This window comes from Canis lupus, chromosome 35, assembly GCF_011100685.1.
Source record: "Canis lupus familiaris isolate Mischka breed German Shepherd chromosome 35, alternate assembly UU_Cfam_GSD_1.0, whole genome shotgun sequence".
Taxonomy (NCBI): Eukaryota; Metazoa; Chordata; class Mammalia; order Carnivora; family Canidae; genus Canis; species Canis lupus.
In genome coordinates this window covers 22,335,961-22,346,816 of record NC_049256.1, presented here as the reverse complement: position 1 = coordinate 22,346,816, position 10,856 = coordinate 22,335,961, and the positions used below count along the sequence as shown (strand labels likewise).

The following is a 10,856-nucleotide window of genomic DNA, read 5'->3' as shown; positions in this document are numbered from 1 at the left end:
TACAGCATAATTTGAAACTCACCCATGGTGCATACTGTCTAAGCTAAGCCACTCCTTTCATAGGACACTTTCCTAACAGAACTCAATGACAACTTATCTCTTCCTCTTGAGTGTCTGCTGCCCTTCAAATTCTTACAGTCCCAGAGAATCTTATACAAAACCAGGGTCCCTTTGGTTTCACTTTGGCCAATATAAATTTCTGAGGTGAGTCTTTCACTTACCTTTAATTTCTGTAGTGGTGTCTGTCAGGGACTACTGTTCACTGTTCATATCAACTTGGGTACCAAACATCTTTAGATATTGTCACGAACCTTCCAATCATTATAGATATGCAAGGTTTTTGTGACAGTTTTCCCAGCTAATGGCTTTGAAGCATCTTGAAAAATGAAGACTTTTTCCTAATTTGCTGAAATGGTCAATAAACATAATTTATTTTTTTATTTTTTATTTAATAATTTATTTAATAATAATTTAATTATTATTAAACATAATTTCCATATGGTCAATAATACAACAAAAAGCACTCAACATCATTTGTCATTAAAGAAAAACAAGTGCAGGGTGCCTGGGTAGCTCAGTCAGTTAAATACCTGTCTTCAGCCCAGGTCACAATCTCAGAGTCCTGGGATCCAGCCTTGTGTCAGGCTCCCTGCTCAGTGAGGAGTCTGTTTCTCCCTCTACCCCTCACCCCTGCTCATGCCTTCCCTGTTTCTCAAATAAATAAATAAAATCTTTTAAAAAGAAAAGCAAGTGCAAAATATGATACTACTAAACTTTGACAAAAATGCCTAAAATTAAAATAATTTAGAGCAAATTAGACTCATGTGTGGTACACCTTCATGAAATTACTTCAATAAATTCTTGGCAGTATAAATCTGGACACACATATACCCACTAATGCCAGCTGTGGATATACCTGACAGAAAGGCATATACACGGACTCTAACAAAACAGTAAAAAAAATAAAAAAATTCATAGCACACTTCATTAAAAGCAAACTCTGGTAGTAAAAACAGTATCTACAGTAAATGGATAAAAAAAGTGTGATAATGGATAATGGAATAGTATCTACCAAGAAAAAAGAGCAAATACTGCTACAAGCAGAAAATATGGATAAATATTGAGAAGACTAGTCATAAAAGAGTGAATACTACATTATTCCACTTATATGAAGTGAAAAAGCAGGCAAAATGAATCTATACTTGTCTTTGAAGTTGAATGACAGGAAGTCTTGATCTGAGTAGTAGTTGAAAAGGGGTGTTTGCTGCATAAAAGCTGACTGGTTGCCTAGTCATAAGGTAGCACTGGGATGCCATGTTTTTGTTTTTGTTTTTGTTTTTGTTTTTGTTTTTAAAAGGAAGTCTACATCACCCAGGTACACAAGAGTCAGATGGGCAAACAGAATGCCAATTCATTCATTTAAATTAATAAATATAGCGGTTTCATGGACAATGCTTGTGTCAATATAATCAACACATTTACACCATGAAAACAATCCCCCATGGAAGGCAATATTACGCAAATACAAGAACAATGACTGTTGACTAATATCCTTTCGCTTCACAACGCACAGAACCTTTACCATGCTAAGTATGGAGAGCAAGTTTGTTCATTCAATGACACTATTTCAATTTTGGTACTCAAACACACATTTTGTCAAGTTCATTTAACAGCTCTCCTTTGGCCACAGACACAATTTGGCATATAAAGCAGCTTGAATGAAGAACTCCAAGCCACTTAGGACTAGTGATTCTCAAAGAAAGTCAAGAACTGACATTATCTTATTTTACAAGTAGTAAACCCAAGTTTAAAGACATTAAAACTTAATCCAAGTCATGTTTATTTTGATGCTACAGACAAAACCAGAAGAGGATTCAGGATGCAGGGCTTTGATTTGGAGGGGCTGCTCTCATTCATTCAAGAGCTATTTGTCAAGAATCAGCTTTTCTGTGGCCAACTGTTGCCTTCTGTGCCAGAGACAAAGCTTCATTGGAAAAGTCTTTGCCCTCAAAGTGATTACATTCTCTGGCAAAGACAGACAGACCATCCATCTGCAGACAAAAAAATTTCACTGAGGGATGCCTGGGTGGCCCAGTGGTTGAGCGTCTCCCTTCAGCTCAGACCATGATCCCGGGGTCCTAGGACTGAGTCCCATCGAACTCCCCAAAGGAAGCCTGTTCCTCGTCTGCCTATGTCTCTGCCTTTCTGTGTGTGTCTGTCATGAACAAATAAAATTTTAAAAATCTTAAAAAGCAAGAAAATTCCACTTAATGGTGAGTGCTTTGAAGAAAGCATAATTCAATATTAGGGATAAAGGCTGATGAGAATTGCATACACAACTGGATACATATACAGCATGGAGGGGTCCAAAGAAGAGCTTCGGGGCAAAGGAGAGGGAAAGCACAAAGACCCTGAGGCAAGAACAAGGTTGGTACATTTGAGGAGCACCAAGGGGTTCAGCATGGCCAGCGTTTGGTACAAGGAAGGGTGGGAGCAAGTGAGGTGGAAGAGGCAGGCAGGGGCCAGATCGTGTTAGGCCTCCAAACCCATAATGAGGGGCTTGGGTTTTAAGCAAAACGAGAAAACATTTGTAAGGCTTTAAGTAAAACAAACACAATGCTGATGCCTTGAGAAGAGTACGCTGGCACATTGTGTAGAAACATACTTCCATATTGAGGAAAGTTGGAAGTGAAATACCTTTCGAGCACTAGCACACTTCCTTTCCAATGGATAAAACATTCTCTGAAATGTTTTATAGTAACACCCAGCTCAGTGAATTTTCCTTCACATCATGCATGCAGTTGATTCCTTGGAATTTTATCGTTGCTAATGTCACTGCTGCTTTCACAGAAATCTAAGGAATATCTAAGTAAAGGGCAGTCTTATGTAAGGGTTGTCTAAAGAGAAATGTAATGGTAAGGAGATAGCACGTAACTTAACACTATTGATACATGATCTAAAAAAAAATTCCCTTGGTTGCCAAAGTTTGTAACAGCCTTTATGGCTTGCCTCCTCCACCACAGCTTCACGTGCTTCTGGCTGAAGGAACATCGGGGCTTCTTGGGCATGTTTTCCAGGTTGGGTGGAGACTATCATCTCTAGTCCTCCCCAAACTCATAGATTGTTTCTGCATTAACAGAGATCTCTGCAAATAAAAAGCACCAGCAAGGTTGTTAGCTCACTAACTACAGATTGCATATTTGTTCTCAATTCACTTGAAACTACGAACTGCTACTTACCATCGTTGTTATCTTGCAATCCCCCGTTGCTTGACTTGCCCTGGAAAACAAATGTGAGAGGCCTGCTCAGGATATTATCTCCCAATTGGCTATCCCTTGAGTTCACCCGCAGGTGAATCACCAAGTATCAGGAAATGGGTCAGGGATGAATCCAATTTCATTAACATCTGAAAGCTCTCATCCGGTAGAACAAGCCGTCCTCCTCTCAGAGCAAAACAGATCCCTCCCCTAAAAAGTTATTAGTTAAAAGGCCAAACTGGGGTCCCCGTGGTGATACTTTTAGTGCCATGAGTACTGGATTAAGTGAGGTAAATAATAGATGGCCTGTTCACTGGGGAATTTATGTCAGCCCTTCTCAAGAAGCAGATGGAAAGTTTAACCCACTCACATCTGATCTCAGTTTAGAGGTTTAGAGCCCTCTTTCTTTCCCTCCAAGGAACAGAGACAGAATTTTAGGCTAGGTAAATCACTCCCCCGCTATCCTATCAGGGCAAACAAGAAGTTGAAAATGATGTGATGAATCACTGCTCTGACCTCCTGCCTGGGATACAGTTAACTGCCTAAGTTATTTGTCTTCCAAACCTAAATAATTCAGTTCAAGCACTTAACCTTAGGCTGGGAAGGGTTGAGGATTCAAAGTGGAGAACCTGGACTTTTGGCTTTGACTTTACGGGTGTGTGTGCTTGTGCTTCCCCCCTCCCCAACCTTGGGCATGCCCGTGCGCGGGCGCGCGCACACACACACACACACACACACACACACACACACACTGTAGGCTAACCTTGGCTCCCTTTCCCAGATTCACTCTGGCTTCTCACGGAGTTCAGCCAATGAGAGGCTCTTGGTAGAAAGGGCAGGAGCAGAGTGAGGTCAGGAGGTGCGTTTCCCAATTTTGTCCCTGCTGGCCACTGGCTGGCAGTGGGTACATTTCTCCGGGAAAGGCCAGAGCTCCATCTGGCTGCTCTCTCCTACAGCTTGAGGTCTTTCCAGTTCTCTCAACCTGACCATAACTCTGCTCAAGTGAGCACATTCATTTCTTCTCATCTGAGTGTGCTGGCTCCTTCCTGCCTTGCTGTGTGCCAGCCTTTATTTACAGAGTTTGATTCCAAAAATATCACATGGCAGTTAAAGTTCCTGTGGTATATGTTTGTTATCATGATTATGATTATTTTACCACAGAATATCAAGGGTACAATATAGACGTTTAAGATATTTCATTAGAACAATTTGTAAAAAAAAAAAAAAAAAAAGCAATTTTATATAACTCTCAGAATAGTTAACTGATGAAGATTTGCCTTAGCACGTATCAGCTAATAAATTAAGGCTAAACTCTTCAAGTAAATAAGACATGAGAGTTAACATTTATTGTAAGTCCTCTGAGTACTAGGGAATTTGCATACCGTATTCCAATCACTATAACAACTATATATGATTTAGAATTAGTAAAAATCAGCAAAATATGGAAAAAGCTAAACTCACCCTGAGATATGTCCATCTTATCCACACTGCTGCCATTCAAAGGTGTTCATGCATATTTCCTATTTTCATTATTTGCTATTAAAGAGATGAGAAGTCAGGATAAAGAGGAATTTATGAAAATTCTGCAAACACTGTCATCATGGACACTTCAAAGCATTCCTTTTGGAGGCTGCTGGGATCTGAATGCTGTGTTCCCCCAAAGTGGATATGCTGATAACCTCCCCAAAGGTGGTGGTATTAGTAGGTGGGAGGTGCTTACATTTTGAAGGTACAACCCGAAGGAATGGGATTAGTGCTCTTTATAAAAGAGGCACCACATACTAGTGATTATAGTGAAACGGACCATAAGGGAAAGGAGGGAAACTGAGGGGGGGGGGGAATTACAGAGGAAGATAAACCGTGAGAGACTCCTAACTCTGGGAAACAAACAAAGGGCTGCAGAAGGGGAGGAGGGTGGAGGGATGGGATAACTGGGCACTAAGGCACTAAGGAGGGTACGTGGTGTGATGAGCACTGGGTGTTATACTATACATTGGCAAATTGAATTTAAATAAAATATTTTTATAAGGAGATATCAGAGAGCTCCGTGGCCCTACCCACCACGTGAGGACACAAGAGGTCTGCAACCAGGAGAGGGTCCCCATGCCCCGCTGCCAGCACTCTGACCTGGGCCTGCCAGCCTCCAGCACTATCTGAAACAAACTCCTGCTGCTCATAAGCCACCCAGTCTCTGGCATTTTGTTATAGGAGCCTGAACGGACTGGGAGAGAGTCCCCCCTCTTGATGCCAACTGGCTCCCTTGAGTTTGGGTATCAGCTCCTTCTCGGGGTGCTCCTTCTCAAGCTTCGGGGATTGAGCACCTCCATGGGGCCGAGGAGGAGGATGTTAGCTCACCGGCTGGTCCACAGGTCTTCTGGCCACAGTCCTCCCCAACTAGGAACCACTGTCTCTGGAAGCTGAAGCCACAGGTTCTTCTGTCTGGGGGGAAATTAACCTGTCTTCTACAAGTGGAATACAGAATACATGTATAGTTCAGGAAAGCTACAGGTTTCTTTCTTTCTTTTTTTTTTCTTAAAGATTTTATTTATTTATTTTTATTCATGAGAGACACACAGAAAGAAGCAGAGACACAGGCGGAGGGAGAAGCAGGCTCCCTGCGGGGAGCCCGATGCAGGACTCGATTCTGTGACTCTGGGATCATGTCCTGAGCTGAAGGCAGATGCTCAACCACTGAGCCACCCAGGCATCCCTTTTTTATTTTTATTTTTTAAGTAGCCACAGATTTTGAACACAATTTCCCCTCTGGCATATCAGCCCAAGTGCAAAAGTGTAGTACAAATGGGCTTTTCCACATTTTTTCCCCTCTTTCCATTAACAAATCGTTCTGGGCTGAAGGATTCTCAGTTCTCCCCAAACTCACTAGTGAAGTGAGCCACAGACCCACATCTCTCTTCCTTTGCTCTCTGACAGGGAGGGTTGGCAATGGGGTGGGGAGCACCGAGAATGTCCTGAAGTTCAAAGCCCTGCAACTCTTCTTCCTCCCACTTCCTCCCTCCGGGGTCTGGTTTTCCTTTGGATCTGCAGCTCCCCCAGCTCAGAGTGCAGGGGTGAGTACAGGGGAGAGAGCCCTGGTCCCCTTAGCTAGTCCCTGAGCTCAACTGCAGAAGAGCCTGTCCACTGCAGCAGGGCAGGGTCCTGTCAGCATCCCCAGAGGAGACTGTCAGGGATGGTCTGGGCTTTTCCATTGCCGTTTCAAGGATTCATTTTCCTGTCCCCTTGGGATTTGCAGGTGCGACTAATACCCAAATCGCTGTGTTCCCCTCTCCTTTTCATGTTCCTATTTTCTTTTTCTCTTTCTTCTTTACTGTGCCATTTCTTTCTTTCCTTCCATCCTTCCTTCTTCCTCCTTCTTTTCTCCCTGTCCTCCATTTCACCCTTCATTCTTGCTCTTTTCTGGGCAAAATGGTGAGCAACGAACGGTAAGCAAGTTTCAAAGGTGGTCATGAATAGTGAACTCTGTATGCTTAGTCACCTACAGTTGAGAATACTTATTTTGAAAGAGAGGATGAACTTAATAAAAAAGGGCCAGGCCCAGGGCAGAAGGCATACTGAGCAAAAGAAGAAAGGCACAACTTTTAATACTATAAATTAGATGCAATGTACTTAATTTTCCACATATAAAGTAAGGGATGGCACAGATTGCATACAACTCAATGGGAGGGTTTGAGAGCTTTTCAGCCACTTTCACTTTCCATTTATAATCCTCAAGAATTAGCCTGACCCATACTGAAAAAAAATTAATTCTACACATCCTTGTCCACATAGGTATTTCATTCAAAATCAAGGATCAAGGGGCGTCCGGTTGGCTCAGTGGTTGAGCGTCTGCCTTTGGTTCAGGTTATGATCCCAGGGTCCTGGGATCAAGTCCCACATCAGGCTCCCTACAGGGAACCTGCTTCTCCCTCTGCCTATGTCTCTGCCTCTCTCTCTGTATCTCTCATGCATAAATGAATACTATCTTTAAAAAAAAAAATCAAGGATTGCAAAGGCATGGCATGGCTTCCACACACCCCCCACACCCCCGCCCCCAGTGTCCATGCTGGTCTTTGCTAATCAATCCCAATTATTTTTCCATCTAGGCACAGAAGCATCTTCTGTTTTTCTCAAAACAGTAATCCAAGTTGACTCCACCCATTAACAGGGCACATCGCTAGAAGAGACGTCTATTTCCATTCCTGTAAATAGACACCAGACTCATTTGATGATCTCCGTCTATGGCATTAAGGATTGTTTTTTATACTTCTTAAAAATTATCAAAACGATAATTTAAAAATCAGACACAGCTGTACTTGCCATGAAGAAATCGGCTACCCTCTGTAATTGGAAGACAGAGGGGCCAATGCACAGATTTCCTTCTGACAAAACCAAAGTAGAGAATCGCTGTCAATTATCTGAGCAATTCTTTGTTTCCTACTTGATTTTCGAAGTATTATGAACAACCACAAGGTAATCATGTTTATCTCTGTCATTTTAAAAACATGAAGACCACTATTGATTTTTCCAAACATATCTTAAGACATTTTTTTATGAATTTTATAGGTGTAAAGAGAGAAAGATGATAGCAAAACATACAGCACTGTGATGATCAGTGGAAGTTTGCAAGCAGAAACAAGGGGCTAAAAGCATAAATAAATCATCGTCCTTAAGGGGGAAAGCATTTCATTTCTATTTCAACTGATAAACCTTCAAATCAGTTTCAGCATAGCACTTGGAAAAATGTTAGTTAATGTTCACGGCAATAATATTTACCCTACCTTAAAGTATGTGTGTGTGTGTATGTGCACACATATGTGCATAAACTTCTATCTAATTCCAGTTACTTACCTTTATCTTGACATTTACCTGTACTTTGACAAGGGCATTTATACTTAACAATTTATTCTTAACACACATCTTACAAGATTATTCGCAAAAGGAACTCTTCGTAAATATTGGTCAAGGAACCTGTCCAGGAGCCTAACATTGGCTTTCACTTTTAGCAATTTTTTTTTCATTTCTATATAAAGAAAATCAGAAACCATTAGCACTCGGGATTTAAACTCTATTAGATGTCTCATGTACAGTCCTGGGTATGGTATCAAAACTATTGGAAAAATTTGAATAATATTATGATAGGTTGGTATGAGATATGATTACTAAAATGATGCAGCTACATACAGAGCCCTGAATACTCAAAGAAAACTCACAAGGTATATGCATTTATTAATTTGAAAAAAATTATCAAGGGCCTCATTGTGTGTTTCTTAGAGCGTAAGATCTGTTCCCTGTCCCACTGTGCTCACAGTTTAGTGACAAATACAGATAAACAAATGCTCACCTATGAAAGTGTGCTAGGATGATTCATGATCATACTACATCAATACCACCAGGGGGGCTTTTTAAAAATACATGTTCTCAGGACTCTGCTCCAGGCATCCTGAGTCTGAACCATGTTACGGCATTCCAGGAGAGCCAAGAGAGAGAGCTCATTTCCCAGAGGAAATGAGTCTCATCAAGGGATGGGAATTATCAAGGAGAGGCTTGTGTGAGGTTGTCACCAGGGCCAGGGTGGGTCAGGAGCAGCAGCGGTGGGGTGGGCAGAATAAAATGGGAGAGAGAGAAGAATGTTGCAGTCTGAGGGGTCAGCACACATGCCATCTTGATGTGAACAGGCATGCATTGTGCTAACGTCATAGCATACAATGTAGAGTGGTGCAATAGTATGGACAGAGCCAGCATAAATAAAACTAGTGAAATAAGCTCTAGCTCATACAGGAACTTGGAGGTGTAGACTATTTCAGAGAGTTTAGACAATTTCAATAGCGATTGGCAGAGGAGAAATGTGCTCAGCATTAGCATTAGGATGTCCCCAGCTTGGGCAATAGTATAGGTGCTGTTATCATTTGCTCATGTACAGAGTCGAGGAGGAAAAAGTCATCTGGGGAAAAGGTGAGAAATTATATTTTTAAAAAAATATTTTATTTATTTATTCATGAGACACACACACAAAGAGACAGAGAGAGAGAGAGAGAGAGAGAGAGAGGCAGACACAGGCAGAGGGAGAAGCAGGCTCCATGCAGGGAGCCTGATATGGGACTCGATCCCAGGACTCCAGGATCATGCCCTGGGCCGAAGGCAGGTGCTAAACCTCTGAGCCACCCAGGGATCCCGAAATTGTATTTTTTAAGACAATTTTGAGACGATTGTATCACTATCTAGTGGCAATTAATGGCTATAAAATGCAAGGGAAATGTAAGAGTCACCAATCAGTTATTCAAGGAATCCTGAGCCCTTCCTCTGTGCTAACACCTTGTGCTAAGCCTAAAGGGACCACAGTGAAGAAAGGGAGAGACCCAGTCCCCATCTTTGCTACCAAGTGCATGGACATTTTTTGAAACTCTGGGAGTGCAAGAGATCGCCCAAGAAGGGGGTATGGTTAAAACATGTAAAGGATTTAGATGATGAGAGACACACAGGAACCTCTACGTAAATGTAAACTACTAATTAAACAAGCAAAATCAAAAAGTATCATTGCAAAGCAGAGAATTAGAATAGGATGAAGTGCCGCCACCAAATGATCCAACAGCTGTGGAAAGCCTCTCTGAGCATCGAATGACATTAAAATATTAAAAAGCCATTGATATGAGCATCAGTGAGAAGGAGAGACAGAGGGAATCGCTAATGTGAAGACCCTGAGATGAGACAGCACACATGAGGGTCCCGAGAATCTGGTTCTGGGCTCTGAAAGTCCCGTCAATGCATTTGAATTTTTGCCTAAATGGAAGGGGTAACTGTTCAATGATCTTAAGCAGGTAAGTGACTTGTTCTAATTTATATTTTTTCTATCTCTTTTTTTAAAATTTAAATTCAAAGAGCCAACATATAGTATATCATTCGTTTCAGATGTAGTGTTCAGTAATTCATCACTTGCGTATAATACCCAGTGCTCATCCCATCACGTGCTCTCCTTAATGTCTATCACCTAGTAACCCCATCCCCCCACTCATCTCCCCTCCAGCAACCCTCAGTTTGTTTCCTAGAACTAGGAGTCTCTCACAGTCTGTCTCCCTCTCTGATGACTTCCCATTCAGTTTTCCCTCCCTTTCCCTATGATCCTCTGTGCTGTTTCTTGTATTCCACATGAGTGAAATCACCTGATTTCTCTGATTGACTTATTTCACTCAGTATAATATCCTCCAGTTCCGCCCATGTCAATGTAAGTGGTAAGTATTCATCCTTTCTGATGGTTGGGAAATGTCCACAATAGTCAAACTGTGGAAAGAGCCAAGATGTCCCTTGACAGAAGAATGGATAAAGAAGATGTGGTATATATATATGGATATACAAAATTTATATGGGTAAAAATATTACTCTGGCCGTTGCATGGAAAACTGACTTTGAAAGAGGAAGAGTGAGGACAGCCTGGGTGGCTCAGCGGTTTAGCGCTGCCTTCCGCCCAGGGCCTGATCCCAGGGACACAGGATCGAGTCCTGTGTTGGGCTCCCTTCATGGAGCCTGTTTCTCCCTCTGCCTGTGTCCTGTGCCTCTCTCTCTTCTCTCATGAATAAATAAATAAAATCTTTTTTTTTTTTTTTTTTT

At 41.8% G+C, this 10,856-nt stretch overlaps 1 long non-coding RNA gene across 1 annotated transcript; it reads right to left on the bottom strand.

Annotated features, from left to right (window-relative positions):
* Positions 1-2,179: 2,179 nt before the first annotated feature.
* Positions 2,180-4,135, bottom strand: LOC111094028. The gene is made up of 3 exons (XR_005384181.1): positions 4,021-4,135; positions 3,240-3,279; positions 2,180-3,145 (listed from the first exon to the last, which is right to left on the bottom strand). It is a non-coding gene; the product is annotated as an uncharacterized LOC111094028 (long non-coding RNA).
* Positions 4,136-10,856: the final 6,721 nt, after the last annotated feature.